Raw genomic sequence first — 19,644 nt, 5'->3', positions numbered from 1 at the left:
TAAGATCTAAAATTATTAATAAATAATATATTTCTACCCATAGCATTCCGTATTGTTTCAAGATAAATAGAATTATATAAAATCATAAAAAATTAAGAGAATAAATTAAAATGCACTTTCCAGTCTTTTGTATTGTTTTAGGAGCAGATTCGCTTTCATGTTTTAATTAATATATATAGACTTTGATTGTAAGGTTTTCAAACAAACATAGAAAATTCTGATAAATGCATTTGCTTATGAAGTGATTCAATTGTTAAGCTATTATTAATGTTAATTTTTGAATAAAATTACAATAAAATAATTAAGTTATTATTTATATAATTTGATGGAGAAAATAGTAGAGTGGAAAAGAAATTGCTTTGGAAGTGAAGAATTTGACTTTAATTCCTGGGTGTCCTTAAAAAATCACCTAAATTTTCTGAGTTTCAGATTCCTCATTAGAAGATTGAATATGTTTGCTTGTCTTTAATCCTTTTTTAAGAAAATAATAATTTTAAAAATTAAAAAAAAAAAGATGTATGATTCCATTTAGTCAACAACGTTTAGCATATACATGCTTTCATTCATTGACTTATTTGATTACTGGTCATTTCAGCATGTCTATATCACTATTGACATAGATTTGATCTGTTCTGACTTCAGTGCTATTTCTCTGAAACTCTTCTTTAATATTATAGCCAAATGGTTCATTTTACTCCTCTATACATGATTGCTCTCTGTCATTAATAGAATAAAATTTACATTTTACATGTCAAACAAGAACCTCAAGATGACTCAATGCGACTTATCACTTCAGCTTTCTCTCTTCACATTCTTTTCCTTGAATATTAGATGTTTGTGTCTGGCTACATATACCACACGTTATAATGCATCGGTGCTTTTTCTTACCCTCTTCTCACAGACTTGAATTTGTTTTCCATCCATCTTAGCCCTGATAAAACTTCTGTTACTCTGTAAATTATGAAAGTCATCATATACACATGAAAATCTTTCCTGGCCCCATTATTTTGACTTTAGTGCCCCAAGCTTTGTACTCCCCAAGTCTTATCTCTAACTTCATACTTACCTAATAATTTAATGAAATTTACATTGTTCATATGTAAGTTTTCTGGCAATGCTGAGCCATATGTTTTGTTCAAATCTTATCGTTGTTTTTCTCTGTTAAGCAATAATTAAATATGTTGGCAGTAAGAGAAGTAACAGTTGTATTTCTTTAGAAGATTAACAGCATGAACAGTACAGCTAAGATGGGAATTTTCTCACAGATTCCAAAAATATCCCACCTTTACAACTCTATAGCAGAGCAACCTGGAGAGCTGCCCACTCTCTCCTACCTACCGCCAAATGGCCACAAAATCTTCAATATGCAGCACTTTCCAGATCATCCTTGTTTTTTCTTCTGAAACAGAATGTTTATTGCTATTATATTATCTCTACTTTGCAGCTATCATTTTTCTCTTCCTTTCTCTTATTTCCAGCTTTGTATTTTATATTAAAATCTCCTTTTCTTTCTTTCCTCATTCCCTCTAAGGCTGGCATCTATTTTTAGGTACATCCATTTAAAATAATCAGCAATTCAACAAGAGACACCAAAAGCACAGGCAGCAAAAAAAAAAAAAATAGACAAATGGGGTAACATTAAACCAAAAATTTTCTGAACAGCAAAGGAAACAAGCAACATGATGAAAACGTAACCCACGGAGTAGGAGAAAATATTTGCAAACCATATGTCAGATGAAGGGTTAATATCCAAAATATATAAGGAACTCATACAACTCAATAGCAAAAACCCAAATAACCTGGTTAAAAATTGGGCAACAGACCAGAATAAACATTTCTCCAAAGAAGGCACATACAAATGGCCAACAGATATATAAAAGGTGGTTAACATCACTAATCATCAGGGAAATGCAAACTGGAACTACAATGAGCTATCCTCTCATGCCTCGTAGCATGGCCATTAACAAAAATAGAAGATAATAAGTGTTGACAAGGATGTGAAGAAAAGGGAAACCTTGTACACTTCTGGTGGGAATAGAAATTGGTGGAGCAAATATGGAAAAGCAAGCATGGAGGTTCCTCAAAATACTAAAAATAGAACTACCATATGATCCAAGAATCCCACTTCTGGATATATAGTGAAAGGAGTTGAAATCAGGAGCTCAAAGAGACACCTATACTCTGTTCACTGCAGTATCATTCACAATAGCCAAGACATGGAAGCAACCTGAATGTCCCTTGATTGATAAATGAAAAAAGAAAATGCAGTATATGCATGCATTGGAACATTACACAGCCCTAAAAAAAGAAGTAAATTCTGCCATTTGTGACCTCACAGATGAACCTGGAGGACGTTATGCTGAGTAAAATAAGCTAGATACAAAAGAACAATATTACATGATACCATTTATATGAAGAATCTAAAATTGTCAAACTCATGGAAGTGAAGAGTAAAATGGTGGTTGTCAGGGCCTGGTGGGAGGGGGGAACATGAAGGTGCTAGTCAAAGGGTACAAAGTTTCAGTTGTATGAGATGAATGAATCATAGATATCTACTGTACAGCATAGTGCCTATAGTATACAATACTCTATTATATATTTAAAAATTTACTGAGACTGGAGAACTTATACTAAGTGTTCTTATCACTAAAAAGATTTTAAATAGTAGTAAAAGAAGAAACTAGGAAGAAACTTTTGTCAGTGACAGATATGTTTATGGCATAGATTGCGATGGTTCACATATGTATACATATTTGCAAACTCATCATTTTTATAAGTTAAATATGTACAGCTTTTTGCACTTCAATCACACCTCAATAAAGTGGCTTAAAATTTTTGAAATGCATTTTCCAATTTAATCTCAAATATATACTTCTGTTGCTAGGAATATGAATGATAACTTATCTGCTGTCAGTCCTACATATCTAGATTATCATCTTCGTTTTGAATAGAGAAACAGTAATATTTATACAGAAAATTCTTTCTACATGCCTTAGGGATTCCTCTAATTATATAACATTGTATAAGAATCAAATGTAAATATTTTAATGTAAATTGTTGAGAACAGTTTTTAATTTTCTCATTACATCAGTAGCATGCTCAGTTTTATTCAACTTCTTTAAAGCCCAAATTCGAAGTATATATATTCTTATATATATATATTTACAAATGTATTAAGTTTTAATTCAGAGTTGGGTTATATCAAAGTCACTCCAAGTATCTGGATGAAGGTAGAGAATTTAATTCAAAATCCTGATTTGACTTGATTAATATAACTATCAAGGTTTTCAGTTGATTTTTCAGTAGTTATATGTGTTTGGTTTTATACAACAAACGGAAGTATGTCACTTTCTTGCATCTGGTACACTTAATCTGTGTATGTGTGTGTTTAGGTATATGTGTGTGTTTTCTTGTTGAAGACTGTTACAGACTAAATACATAATTGCAAATATATATCACCAGAGTTCTGAAAAGGGCAAAGCATTTTCAGGTTATGTTGCCTTTCTTGCTTGCTAAACCTTCAGCATTAGCCTGTATTTGTAAGGTATATTGCAATGAAAAATCCAACTGAAAAAAAGATGTTCCCTGGATATCTCTCAGAGTATTTTATGTATTGTACCCAAGTGTTTCTTTCTTAAGAATTACTTTTGGGTTTTCTATCTTAAAGTTGATCTTGTGGTTTTTAACTTTTTTAAAACAACTCAAACCGGGGACTAAATAGAAAATTTCATTTTCCACAATTTTATGAAAAGATAGCAAGAAAGACATTCACAAAGGATACAGAGGAAAGATTGCTATATGACTATAACAGGACAAATTAAAGTAAACATATGCACAAGCATATGTATTTATACATAGTATTTAAAATATATGGCTAAAGGTTGATTTTATTGGACATTTTTCCAACTAAATATCAGCTACTAGCTTTCTCATGACTGACTTTAACTAATCCCCTTAATACTCAAACTAAGTTAACATTTATGAAATCTAACATTCTATAGATCTATTTTACAATTCAATTTTGGTTCTGTGTCACATGTATTAAGCTGTTAAACTTATCCAGTGAATTATTATTTTTTTAATTCAGGTATTTTCATTCAGTCATAATTTCTATGTTTCTTTTCTACAGTTTCTACTTCTCTGCTGATATTTTCCATCTTTTCATTTATCTTAAGCATATTTCATCCCCATCTTTGTATTCTGTAAGATATCCTTGTATTCATGTAATGAATCATTCTTTTATTTATAAACTTGCTGAGATGGCTTCTGCGACTAATCCTTTTTTTTTGGCGAGGGGAGATTAGCCCTGAGCTAACATCTGTTGCCAATCCTCCTCTTTTTTTGCTGAGGAAGACTGGCTGTGAGCTAACATCTGCGCTCATCTTCTTCTACTTTATATGTGGGGTACCTACCACAGCATGGCTTACCAAGCGGTGCCATTTCTGCACCCGGGGTCTGAACCGGTAAACCCTGGGCTGCCGAAGTGGAAAGTGCGAAATTAACCACTGCACCACTGGGCCAGCCCAACTACTTCTTTATTTAATGATAGAATGATAGCCTACCTTTATTGAATGTCTAATATATACCAAACACTATTATACTACATTATATTATATATATATATATACTATATACTGTACTATAATATACTATACTATAAAATATGAAGCATGTATTATCCTGTTTTTGTGTATGACAGAATAGTGTAGCATAGTCGTGAGAGCCAAATTCCTGAATTTGTATTCTGGTTCATCCACATTGTCGTAGATGACTAGATGACTACTAAAGATTCATTTCCCTTCCATAGTCAGAAACATTTGCTGAAAACTGGCTGCCATACTAAGGAATATATTTTATCCTAACTTCTCATTTCTTGTAACTCATAGATGGGGCCAGGGACATAGGTCTATGTAATGGAACATGTGTCAATTCCAGGTCCCAGTGTTAAGCGTATTGTATGCTTTCCTCATGCTCTCCTCTCCTTGACAGCAGACTCAGTGGTGTCAGGTTCAACTTGAAGCCAGAGAAGGCAGAGTTACAACAAGGCATCAGCTAGTCACCCTCACTCCCACTTTATGGAGGGCTTCCAAGGGGAGCTACCCGACCAGGAACATTTTCATTGGATTTGCTCTAAATAACATCAATTTTTATTTTATTATTTCTCTTAGATTTGGGACTTGCTTGTTACAGCAGTTAACCAATACTGATTAAAGTATGACCTTTTACAGGTTATTTACTCTTGTGATGAAACAGATTCATTAGTTACTAAATAGATGTATTGAGTAATTAAATGAATTCATATATGTGAACCGTATAGATTAGATTGTGATGCATAGTAAGCACTACATAATTGCTTGTTATAATAATAATTATTATTAGGTAAATTCTGTGGCACGCACTATTCTAATATCAATTATGCACATAAGCAAACTAAATTATTATTTGCTGGTCAATCAACCAGCAACTTCTTTTGATTCTCTTCAGCTTGTCAGAAATCACAAAACATGTTAAGTAGAGATTAAAACAATAAGAAGAGAAAAAAGAGAGCGGTCATGAAAGAGTGTTTGAAGAAAAAAATGGCTGAAAACATCCCATATTTGGGAAAATAAGCCTTAGATTCAAAGATATCAGCAAACCTGAAAAGGATAATGTAAAAAAATTTCTGCCCAGACACGTCATAAGTAAATTTTGAAAGCTGAAGACAAAAAAAAAATCTGGAAAACAGCCAGAAAGAAATTACACATTACTTATAGGGCAACATAAATTTGAATAACTGTAGATTTCCTATTTGAAACTATAGAGGCAGAAGGAACTAGCACAACCTCCTTCAAATGTTGAATGAAAAATATTGTCAACCATGCATTCTATATCTTGTTAGTTTATCCTTCAGGAATGACAGCAAAATAAAGACGTTCTTAGGCAAAGATAAACTTTAAAAGCGTGTCTACAACAGACCTACTTTTAAAGATTGACTAACTCAAAGCCTTGAAAAGAAGAATCACATTCTTCATGTCAGGGTCTGGGCTAAGATCCTCTACTCTCATTCTCCTTTTCTCTTTGGATTCTTTAGTTCTGTCTCCTCCTCCCACAGCCTGTGTGTCAGATGCTCCATGCTCAATCTGTGTACCACTTACCTCAACACTAGTAACTTGCTTTAGTTCGATAAAATTTTCAGATTTAATCATACTCAAAGGCTAGCCGTTTAACCATTTAAACTGTTTAAGATTAAAATAATAAACAGACTAATCAGTCAAGGCATCTTGTAATTTTTCAGTAATTGCACCAGTCAATATAAGCTAATATTTCTTTAAGTTACCGCAAGACTTCCTTAAAATCAAGGATAATGGGAAGGTATTCTGGGCAGTCTTAATAATGCTTTTGATTGAGAACTAATATGCTGAAGACTTTGAGGTGATTTTCATTAATGATATTTGAGTATATTAAAAGTGTATTTATATATTTTTAAGAGTGGCACTTGAGCTAACATCTGTTGCCAATCTTCTTTTTTTTTCCTTCTTCTCCCCGAAGCCCCCCAGTACATAGTTGTATACTCTAGTTGTGAGTGCCTCTGGTTGTGCTATGTGGGACGACGCCTCAGCATGGCCTGACAAGTGGTGCCGTGTCTGTGCCCAAGATCCGAACTGGTGAAACCCTGGGCTGCCGAAGTGAAGCGTGAATGCTTAACCACTCGGCCATGGCATCAGCCCCAAAAGCATGTTTCATACCTTAGAATTTATGAAGGAATGACTAGATTACTTCTGCTCATACTGCTTTAATCTCTATTTAACATGTCTATTTGCTTTTGGCTGAACCAAAACTCCCTATATATTTTTATCCTTACTAAAATTGTAGATTTTAAAAGCATTTCAGACACTTATTTTGAAATATATGTTTAGTTTATAGATATATATTCTTTTGCTCATATAAATAGTGGAGTACACAAAAGATACAGTACTCTAATATGTCAGTTCAGAAAGATTCTGTTTCAAAATCACAAAGATATGGGCAAATGCTCAGAAAAGCTCTTTCTCCCATATATTTGGAAATGCTCATGCAGCAGCAAATCATACGCCATGCCTTCTGATGTGTTCCATTAGAAGTTCCACAGTGTGAGTAATGACAACCACAAAACATGTTTTCTTTCCTCATCCCACTTACCTCAACAACTGGAGCATGACCTTTTTTAATAACACGAATATATTTCAATTCAGTTTAAATATCAGCACTGCATCTTTATTCTGGGAGCCTTCTGCCTGCACAAACACATTCAAAATAACACATATTTACCCATTAAATATATTTATATTATGCATTCTTTTCCTTACAAGAGTGGTGAAACATCACATACAGTGACTGAATTATCTCCAGTATTTTGAGTGTGTTTTCAACCAATACTGCGGAAAATTGTTTTTATTTTCATGGAATTGAATTATGATACTTCCACTTTAAGGTGAAACGGTGAAACACAGATTTAGTTCCTATATCCTTGGAGACTCTCTAAATCAGGAATTCACAACCATGGTGTCTGAACTGAATGCATTTGAACTTGGATGTATACACTTATTTTCAGTAACTTCTAACTGAAAATGATCTTTCCTTCAATTATATGCACAGGCAACAAACACCAGTAATATTAGCAATATTTATGGCTTTATTATCATTAAAAATCACAGGTAGTTTCATATCACATTTTAGCTATTGCAGATCTAGAAATTTAGATTACACTAATCACTACCAAATTATGATAGATATTAGACCTGCAACTCAATATTTTTATTTAATGCGTAAGTGGCAACAAGTATTTATTCTTATGTCAAAAACACTGTTTAGAATATTTTTTGTTACTGCTCTTCAGTGCAATTGCTTTCTATTGTACTCCTATATATTTTATTTCATGAATTAAAATCATTATCCTAAGAAGCCCATAGGGTTTACTAGCCTGCTAAAGAGATTTATGGAGCAAATGTATGAGAAACGTCTACTTTCAAAAAGATAGTAAATATATTTTTTGTATATGAGTTCAAAATCAACACAAATGGCGGAGAAGAAATAAGATCAAAAACACAATACTAAAAGCTAGAAAGCTGATGGACAGGTGGTAGGCCTGAAGAGGCAATCAAGTTGAATACTGAACCAGCAGAATGGAAAACCAAGAAAGAACCCAAGTGTTGTTGCGAATTCCCTCCAAAGAGTCAAGAACTGGCAATGTTCACTGCTCCTAAAAATGATGCAAATGTGGTGCTAAAAAGAATTGGTTAAGCAATCTATTTACATAGAGTTTGGACATTCGTATATCTTTCTTCTGCGACTCTGTGGAACCGATGACTGTTCATAGGAAATCTGACCTGATGACTTATTTTCTGAGGAAGGTAAGAGAGTGACACTGGAATAGTGCATTAAAGGGCTAAATTTAAGGCAGGAGTGAGGCATTATCGTAGTGTAACTGAGAGGAATAGAAGAAAGTCTACATCCAGCAATATTCACACTGCTCCAACAGCAGAGTTCCTGGGTTTGAATCACAATCAAACTCATAAGACTACAGAGGCATCAGCAAACGCTTACTTGGCAATGAGAAAGGATACAGGATATGCAGCAACATAGCATGTACTGCAACAGCGTGGTAGAATTTTTGGGCCTCCAGTCACATCATCCAAATATCTCAGTCACACAGCACGGGGCCCCACATGAGAGACAAGGCAGCATGCATGCTTTTGGAGTGAAGCTGTCAGCGTTAGAATTCAGTCAGTTTTATCCCTGTCAGTCAAATGCTCCCTCAGATTACATGACAAGCTCCCATTCCCAAGTGGAGCCGCATCTCACCAATTACGTATTACTCATCAATTATAGGTGATTTATCCATGACATGTTCCTCGATAAACACTATCTGTAACCAGGCACAGCTTCCTGGATTGGTTTACAACAACTGAGCAGAAGCTCTCTTTTATCTTGTATTTAGTGTACTTGCACTGTCTTTGAGTTAATGTTGTAGGCGAGTTCAACTAGGAGCCAAATCCTCAGGCCATCCCTGAGGCAAGAGGAAAGCTAGGCCATCTGTGAAACCTGTAATTCAATATAAATATTGAAACCTCTAGCTTCGTCTGACACTCATCTAAGGGATTTCTGAAAAACAGACTCACGCTTTCCCTTCTATGGACTGGAAGGGTCTGCTGGAGGTATCTGAAGAACATAAGGGAAAAGATGTAAAAACACCAGCATTCTTAATTTTCAAGAAAGCATCACAACTAGGTCAACCAACAGAGAAGACAAGCTCCATCTCTATATGAAATATAAGTGTCTGACGTGCTTTATTAAAATTTACAATATTCGGAAGGATAAAAATATGTAGAGACTTCTGTTCAGCCAAAAGCTAATGGACATCTTAAATGGAGATTAAAACAGAATGAAGCAGTCTGATCATTCCTTCATAAATTCAAAGGAATAAAATTTACTTTTAATATACTCAAATATCATAAATGAAAACCACCTCAAAGTCTTGAGCAGATTAATTCTTAATCAAAAGCATTATAAAGACTGGCCAGAATGCCACCCTATTATTCTTGGTTTCAAGGAAGTTTTGTGGTAACTTAAAGAAATATTAGCCTATAATGACTGGCACCATTACTGAAAAATTACAGCAGGCCTTGACTGATTAGTCTGTTTATTATTTTAATCTATTTAGGCTTACCCTTCAGTACTACTGAATCTAAGAATTACATTCATTCAACTAAAGCAAGTTACTTCTGTTGAGGTAAGTATTACACAGATTGACTATTGATCATATCTGAAAAGCAGGCTGTGAGAGGAGGAGAGAGAACTAAGGCTACAAAGAAAAAAGGAGAAAGAGCAGAGGCCCTCATCCTAGACCCCAACATGAAGAATGGGAAAAATGTGTAACAGAGGGGGCCAGCTCTGTGGCCGAGTGGTTAACTTTGCGCACTCCAATTCAGTGGCCCAAGGTTTCACCGGTTTGGATCCTGGGTGCAACATGGCACCGCTCATCAGGCCATGCTGAGCCAGCGTCCCACATGCCAGAACTAGAAGGACCCACAACTAAAATATGCAACTATGTACTGGGGGGATTTGGGGAGAAAAAGCAGGAAAAAAAAAAGATTGGCAACAGTTGTTAGCTCGGGTGCCAACCTTTAAAAAAAAAGAAATGTGTAACAGGAATACATTTGAGTTCTTAATCCCATTTCACTCTAAATAGACTATTTTGCACTGTTATACTATTTTACTCTATTTAGCTATCTCACTACTAGAAAACTCTCTGTGATTTATAAGGAAGACCCAGTAATTAAAAAAAAATTATTTCTTATATTGTAGCAAACTCTTCATACTTGTGGCTTCCATACACTTGTTTGTGTCCCTAATTTTGCTCTATAGAACAACAAAATAATACAGACGCTTGTCTGAAAGAGAGATCTTCAAATGCAGGAGGTCTTTTACTTTCTTATCCTATATGATCTCTTCTCCAAAGTAAGCAACTTCGCTTCCATTAAAGATTTGCATTTTTTTTTCTTTGAGGAAGATTAGCCCTGAGCTAACATCTGCTGCCAATCCTCCTCTTTTTTGCTGAGGAAGACTGGCCCTGAGCTAACATCCGTGCCCATCTTCCTCTACTTTTTATGCAGGACGCTTGGCATAGCATGGCTTGACTAGAGGTGCATAGGTCCATACCTGGGATCTGGACTGGTGAACCCCAGGCTGCCAAAGTGGAACATGCAAACTTAACAGCAATGCCACTGGGCTGGCTCCATAAAGATCTGCATTTTTAACAGAAGTTTTAATCTATTATTTGCACTGTTTATTTATGTGTTCATTTTTTCACAATCCAATTTATCTAGTACTTAAACACTTCTAAAGATAACCTTAGCCTGAGGTGAGCAAACTTTTTCTGAAAAGAGTTATATAGTAAATATTTTAGATTTTACTGGCCACATATGGTCTATCTAATGTATTCTTGGTTTTGTGTTGCATTTTTAAATAACCAATTAAAAATATTTTGTATGGCTCAAAGGCTTTACAAAAACACCCTGCAAACTGGATTTGGCCCTCAGGCAATAGTTTGCCAACCCCTGGTCTAATCCACCAAAGGAGTCTTTCCTGATTAACAAAGTTCATCAAAGCAATATAATTTTAAAATTGCATTTACATGTTGAGTGAGGACACCACAAACTGTAAATCATATTGAGTTTACAGACAACTAAACTCCAGTATCTTTTTCACATTAGCTACCCTGTCCGTTTGATTCATCCTAAACCTACATACCTGTCAAAATAGGAATAGCTAAAATTCTTCATTTACTTTATACTTTAATCTTTTTTAGTTAAGACCAAGTGCTGGCAACTTTTTTTTTATATATATATATAGAACCAGATGGTGAATACTTTATGCTTTGTGGGTTTGAAGGTTTCTGTTCCAGGCACTCAATTCTATCATTACAGTATGAAAGCAGACATAGGCAGGACATGAATGAATGAACATGGCTATGTTTCAATAAAACTGTATCTATAAAAAACTCTTGTTTCCAATTGTCGTTACAGGATAAAAAGATAATCTTATTTAGTGATTCCATTGCTAACGGATTAAGTATTTCTCTCAGTTTCAGGTAACTTGAAGGGCATCCAAAGACATTTTCTGTCAAGGTGAAAACAATAAGACAAACAGGAGAAGGGGAAGGCTCTGCCTTAAAATTGATGACAATTTTAAAAAATCACGACTCTCTTAAACCAGAATTCAAAGAGATATATAGAGAGGAAGCAATTGTCCTGAGCTCTTTGAATCATTTCTGAGATTTTAGAGCATCCCAAGAGTCAAGGAACGAGAGCTGAGGAACACTGAATGGGTGAACCCTTACTTCTACCGGAATAGCTCTGATTTTACCACTGTAAAATGTTGTTACCTTATTTATCATTTGCTTTCAGAAAATAAAACTTTTCCTGCTAAATGAAAAGTGTTCAAACCCTTTCTCTAGCCCATATTACCTAAAATGGTTTTAGGTGTTGCAGTGTTTTAAATACTTTATGAAATCAGCGCTCTGTGTACTGTTACAGTTCCATGTATATCTTATAAATAAACTTATGTGCATATATATAAATAAATACATGTATATATGATCCAAGAAACATCAATTAAGTTTGCAATAGTAAAGATTTTTTAGCTTGCATTTTAAAAATAATATATTATATCATATATAATATGCAACATAATATACCATAATTTCTCTAAAATCACTCTCTCCCTCCACTCTTCCTCACATACTTAGGGAGAGATGCTTTCACATTTATTTCTCATCTCTGTAAATAACTCTTCTAATTCAATCCATGTGTCTGTCTTTACCCTCTTGCATTTTTTCCTTCCAATTCTGAAACATAGAAAAAGCTCAAATCATTGGTCTAATTAAACAAGAATGAGTCCAAAAAGGAGGGTGGAGGAAAAAGCCACACCAGGGACCTTTATAGTTTCGTGAGGATTTGTGCTGAGTGAAAAAGTAAACTCATGATGTTTGTCCTCCCAAATTTGATTAGCAAATTAATTGTCCTCTAGAAATTAATGGTGATATCAGATTATCTTAACTTTCTAATGGCTAAATCAGCATCAGAGTAATTTCAAATTTATTTCCTTTATCTTCTAAAGGGAGATACTCTACTTCCTTTACTAGATGGTCATATAAATACAACAACTTACTAAACCATCAACAGTTACTTTATTCTCATTTTATTTCGAGTGAATATTTTAGCTAATTGTAGGAACAAAGCAAGATCATTACTTAAAATAGCATAGAATTTAGGCATCTCTCCCTTTTTATTTCCCTCTTCCTCTCTATCCTCCAGCTGCAAGTAATATGAAGTTGAATTAGCTAATGAAATTGGTTTAAACTGCCATGAGTCCCTTTCAATCTTTATTCTGTGAAAATAATTTTTTCATTTGTAAGACATTATCTAGCAAGAATGCAGAATTCTGCAAACCAGGTATGCTTTTTTCACACTTAGACAATTATTAAAATTAAATGTATGAATATTGGATCAACTTTAGTAAATTATATTAATATTTTATATTATCCAAAAGAATCTAGAATTACACTGTCTAATATGGTAACCAATAGTTTCATGTGGTTATTTAATTAAATTAATTAAAATTAAATTAATTAAAAGTTGAATTCTTTGAAACACTGGCTTAAAGGATAAGTTATGCTCACTTAGACTTTTGCAGAAAAAGAAGACAAATTCACCCATTAAAAACAAAGACTAACACTGATGTTCTATATATATATAAAATGTTTTATATATATGAATATGACATCAGTATTATTATATATATAATACATTATATATAACACTAAGCTGTGAGAGAAGTATAAAATGTACATTGGGCATTCAAAGAAGGAAAGATCACTTTTGAATAAAAAATTAAGTGGGATAATATTTTATGGTGTAGGCATCATTTGAACAGAACTTTGAAAGAGACACAGAATTTCATTTAATAAGGGTAGATAATGGCAGCATTAAGAAAAAGTGTGAGGAAAATTGGGGAATATGAGTATAGGGTGTACAAAAAAGAATTACCTAAAAAACTTGAGTACAGAAACCTAAGGCAATAACTGAGAAAACAAGAATGGCCTTTCTTCCCCCTGAGACTCCCCAAAATAATCATATAAAGAGGAGTGTCAAAGCAGATTTTGCACCAGACAAACTTAGACAAGGAAGACTTTATTCAAACTATTGCAATAGGAGAGAGAGAGTGAACGCAGCTGAAACCAAAGCCGTGCAGAGGTGGTTAAGCGTTAGGGTGAACTAGTGGGAAAGTACTGGATGACTAGGGGAAGGTTCATCAATGGGATATGTGAAGAACACTGAACAATTGCAGAGTTTTCGAATGTTTTCCACGGCGATTTGGCCATCTGTGTCTGCTAACTGGTGCCCACCAAAGTTAGACTTCAACCCTCCCACAGGGACTGGGAGATAGTGGTGCTATCTCCTTAGCAGTTTACATTTCAAAGAGATGGTTCCAGTCCTGAGCAAGACATTTCCTGGGTTGTAAAACTGATAAGAGACTGTGAGATTTGCATACATTTCAAAGGAGCAGAGAAAGAATTTACAATTGCAGGTTTTCTAAAGTAAATGCTTTAAGAAAAATGAGATCAGGTGCCTATAGTGAGGAAGAAATCTGTCTAAAATTTAACCAAGCTGAGCAGAATATTAAGGTCATCTTGATCAGTGCGAAACTCACAATTTGAAACAGTCTGAATCTTCACAAGAGTGTGGGATGTACAAGATTTGAATGAAATTGGGGACATTTTCATTCTGATTTTAAAGTCTTAGAATTTTCCCTGTAAAAAGTCCCCCTGGAGGAACATCATATGAGATCAAAAAGAAATGAATAAAATGTCCTACAGTGTTAGGTGAAGAATCCTTGAGCATCATCTTATCTAATTTACCATTTTTCACATGATTAAACTACATTTTTAAGCTTGAATAGTTTACTCAAAGTCACAATCATAGTAATAGCTGAGTTGCAACAAGAACTCAAATGTCCTGTAGTTGACTAGCAGGGGCAAAGGAAACAAAAGAAATTAGTTTGAATACGCAGTTAGCCATCACCATATTTATATTTTAGGAATGAGAGAGGAAATGGAGAAAATAATTCCATGCAGGACGTGATTCAAAGAAAGGTCGAGAAAGAGAAAGAAAATCAGATCCCAGGAAACATCATATTTAAGAAGAGGGACTGTGGTGAGAGGCTGGGCCTCAAGCCAGAGAGTGGTCAACCTCGCAAGCCAACAACAAATCCTAATACTTCTAAATTTGCTCAGAAATATGGAGGTGCTGAAAAGTGTTCCAGATTTGGGGATTCTGTGTACGCTGCCGAGAAGATAATTGGAGCTGGAAAGCCCTGACACAAAAACTGTTTCTGACGTGCCAAGCGTCGGATGAGTCCTGAATCAACAACTCTGACTGAGAAAGAAGGTGAAATCTACTGGAAAGGATGCTACGCAAAGAAGTTTGGTCCCATGGGATTTGGCTATGGCCAAGGAGCAGGAGCTATTGTTCATGTTCAGTAAAGATGTAAACCCAAAACCAAGATCACACACTGAGACTCTGTGCATAATCTAAGCACAGATATCTAACCCTAAACTGCTGTGAATTTCCGCCAGCACTTAAGCCCTCTATATTGCCCTGTACTGGGTTCGGCTAGCTGACTTGCAAGAAGAAAGCACTGTATCCTTTTGCTTTATTCATCAGCATTTTCAAGCACGATTTCTTTTACATTTTAAATAAAACTTCAGCTTGAAAAAAAAATTACAAAGTTCATAACATAGTCTGCTCTTTATCAGTAAACAGCATGCTGAGTCCAGAGGCTCATCATGGTATTGTTTTTAATTTGCTCTCATAGCAAAACGTAGCAGGATATCCCCACGGTTCCCCTGCATATCAAATGTTTATGCTATTAATTTTCTTATTAGGGTTTTTTTTTTTTTTCCTATTGCAAGAGCACAGCATCCATAGAGTTCTTCCTCTGGGTTTTCTTTCAAATAGACACGAGACTTATAAATCATATACAAGTGGATTTTAACCACTGGTGTTAACTGATAAGTACTGTGGATCAAAGAAATCTTAGAATACAAGCTTCAGTAGCAAAGACAGAAAAACAACTGAGAAAGACTGCTCTTTATACATGCTCCAGATGATTCCTCTTGTCTATCAGGTTTCTTTCTTGTTTGAACTGCAACTTGGTCACATTGTTTTAATCCATGTCCCTAACAGCAAGACACAACAAAAAGCTGGCAAAACACCATCTGGGTTAGAACAAAGGCGATGCTGGGCTGAGCGTCATTAGCATACTGATGGACCAATGCTACCAAGTGTCCCTCTGCTTCTTGCAAGACAAAATGTCACACTGACAGATCTTTCTTCTTTAGCCTTTCAAACTTTAGGAAGCCTTTCAATACGTAAAAGTTCATAAGAGATGTTTAGCACAACAGCTGAGTGCCTTAAACACGGAGATATAGAATTTTATAACAGAAATTTCTCTGTTTTCTGTTTTTCTGTTTTTTCTTTGTTTTAAGATAAAGGATTTTTTTCCTTCTTTCCTACCTGTAAAAATATATATTGATTATATATAATAACATATGTAATATATACACATATATGTAATAATATAACAATAATATAAGCATTACATATTAATATATGTATAATATATATGATATACCAATATGTAGCCTCCATATGCATTTATCTTTCTAGATCGGTGTCTCTACCTATCTCTCGCTAATGTAGCTGCTAAAGTGATTCAAAGAATCCAGTTATATCAACTGAGACCATTTAATTTGTAGCACAAATTAATATCTTCAGTTTACCCCCTATATTACATAATGGCTGTAAAATAAATCAAGAATGAGACAGAAACACAAGTTTGAAATTTAGGAAATTCAGGAAAATCTCTTATTGAGCAAAAACATTTATTTACAAATTCAGCACATCACAGGTTGTAATTCCCAACTAATGCTTATTAATAATATTCTGGAATGTATGCCAATGGAATATTTTAACTTTTGGAAATGCTTGAAATATTCCATATGTTTCTTCCAGGCAGTTAGTTTTTATGGATTAGCTTCTCCAGTCTCTCAACATCACTGTCTCTTTTTAAAGTGATACATTACATTTGTCTGCCCACACATCTGTTTATTAGTGCAAAAATACGTATACATATACACATAAAATGAGAGTGTGAGAGAGAGAGAATCGTCTGAATTAATATTAAATTTACTGGTCTCAATTTGAGAATGAAATATGAAGGCATCAACAGATTTGCATCATTATTGATGATCATATACACAGATAATTTGATGTAAATTAACTATGTTCTATCAAACCTTAGTTTAATTAAAGAGTTTGAAATAGAATTTCTTTTGTCACACCTCTATCTATTTGGAAAGTTCCCATAGAAATCAAAAGCAGGTTACAATATTGCAGGAGCTGGTTAAATTTCTACTATTTTTCAGATTCATTATAAACATTGTCATCAGGATGAAGATAGATTGTTTCCTTTCCTCTTTTTGTTACATTCCTCAGACTCCAAAAAATGTCATTTCCATGCAAATTACCCTTCTTCAACATTCATTAAACCCCTTTTTACTGAGAATCTAGCTGGCTCTCAGTCCTCTCAGCTATCTATGAGAAATCTTGGAAGGGTCAAAACAGCAGAATAATGCTGTTCTGTTTAATATAAAATAAGAAAAAGCAAGAATATTGTTCAAAGTTGTACTTTTACAATGTGAGACTGTTACAGAGGCAGAATACTGAAATATGATATATTCTTCTGTGTTTGAATAATTAAAATAAGAACAGGTACAAATTAATCAACTCTTATTAGAGCCTGCGTATAACAATTTCATCATCTTCTGCTGAATCTGTACTTCCAAGAAAGAGCCTTTTTACATCTCATTGGTAAAGACTCCAGCAAGTGGCACTTTTTCCACTTGTTGCAATTTCTGCCTTCTTAATGGCAGGAAATATTGTGTGAATTAATAATAATCTCCAACAATGGAAATGAAAGCACAATACTTTACATTGATAATATCCAGGTAAGATTTTGTTACCACGATATAATTGTCATATCTAGATCAACTTTTCCCAAACATTTTTGACCTAGGAATACTTTTCACAGAAATGTGAAATGAACTGTTTGGGGATAGTTAATCATTTTTGTATGGAATATTACAAAAATGTCATTATAAATATAAAAGAAACTTTAACAGCATATTATTAATGATTATTATAAAATTACACATTTTACTTTGTTATTTTCATCACACATGAAGTCTCATTTTTGTTTTAACCCATTTAACAAGTGACACACAACGGCTAATGTACTTTAATTATATGAGAATATATATGATTTGTAGACATAATATGACATATTCCACTTGGGAGCTATCATTTCTATGAGAGTTGCAGCATCATAAATATAAAAATAAACCTCTTTAAGCACCTACTATTTATAATACCTCAATGCTGTGTTTTTAGCATCTCCATTGAATCATTTTATAATTTTTATGTCTTATATTTAAAAGTTGAGATAAGCGAAAATAATTCAGGATTCCATTTATTAACATTTCCCTGCAGATATTATATAACAGGTAAACATAGTCTTACTTCCCAACCAATAAAATGATAAACTGTAAAAATCAACACTGTATTTTACCTTCTTATTATATGTTTTGCTTGAAAAATTACATTTAAGTATTAAAATTACCTTTAATATGTAATTTTGAAAGTTTCATCAAATAATCGTAAGTCTTAAATTGGACAAAAATCACCTTGAGGAAAATTTAGAGAAATATCAATATGTTTATGCTAGCTGTTAATTTGCATTTTAATACCAGTGTTTCTTTTGCTTTCTCTCTTAACCAGCAGTGCATTTATAAAAAACAAAATGCACTTGCTGAGCGATAGACTTTGTTATTATTTCATAAGGGCATTTATTTTCTTTCCAATAACTGTTCATTTGTTTCTTAATAGACTGTAGGATGCCCTTAAAAGTTCCATTTTAAGGAAAATGTATTTCAATAATTATTTTGTCAATTAAAGTAACATTTCCCTTTTTGTGTATATCTATTCCCTGATACGACTTCATGGAACTACTTCAAAAGCTCATGACGGGTATCAAACTAAAGATAAGTGTTAGGATATCTTCCAATAGGACAGTAGAAATGTAAACAATAAAAGAACGGTATACTATAATGATAAACAAGTGTGAGGGAGTGAAATTAGCAAATCAGTTTCTCAAAAGAAATGCAGTTTTCTTAGAGCAGGTCAATCCTTGGGTTAGAAAGACTATATCTGCCTCAAGTTTGGCTGATTTCCTGGAGCACAGCTTATGTCTCCACCGTCGGCAAAATGGCTTCCAAACACTTCAAGACTAGGAAGGAATGTGGCACCAAGACAAGTGCTGGGTGAATTATAAATAATATCACCCTGCTTTCCTGGCTTGGGCAAATCACTTGCTTACAGAGTTCTCTTATCTTTAAGTGTGGAAAGAGAAGAGTAGAGTAATTATTGAAGCTACCATCAAATATTTAAGGTAATAATATGTTTAAAAGGGATTAAAATCGGTTTTACTTTGTTCAAAAATATCTAGATAATGGGGCTGGCCCTGTGGCCGAGTGGTTAAGTTCGCGCGCTCCGCTGCAGGCGGCCCAGTGTTTCGTTATTTCGAATCCTGGGCGCGGACATGGCACTGCTCATCAGACCACGCTGAGGCAGCGTCCCACATGCCACAACTAGAAGAACCCACAACGAAGAATACACAACTATGTACTGGGGGGCTTTGGGGAGAAAAAGGAAAAAATAAAATCTTTAAAAAAAAAAATCTAGATAAAATGCCCACTTAGTATTTTGTTTCAGGGAAGGTACACAATTTTAAGATTTCAGCTCACTGCAGCCAGCCCAGAGTAGAGGGGTAAAGGTACACTGCCTATTTATTTCAAAAATCTAATGGGTAAGTTTGTTGGATCTCTGTTCAAACGGTTTGACTCATTTAGACAGGTTTGACCCTCATGCCCACACGAATCAGATGATCAATTAGCACAGCAAGCCACGTCAATCTTTAGCAAAGGAAGACAAATCACAAAATTACCAA

Source organism: Equus caballus, chromosome 17, assembly GCF_041296265.1.
Source record: "Equus caballus isolate H_3958 breed thoroughbred chromosome 17, TB-T2T, whole genome shotgun sequence".
Classification (NCBI taxonomy): Eukaryota; Metazoa; Chordata; class Mammalia; order Perissodactyla; family Equidae; genus Equus; species Equus caballus.
The sequence above is the reverse complement of the archived record's forward strand: the minus strand, read 5'-3'. Positions refer to the sequence as shown.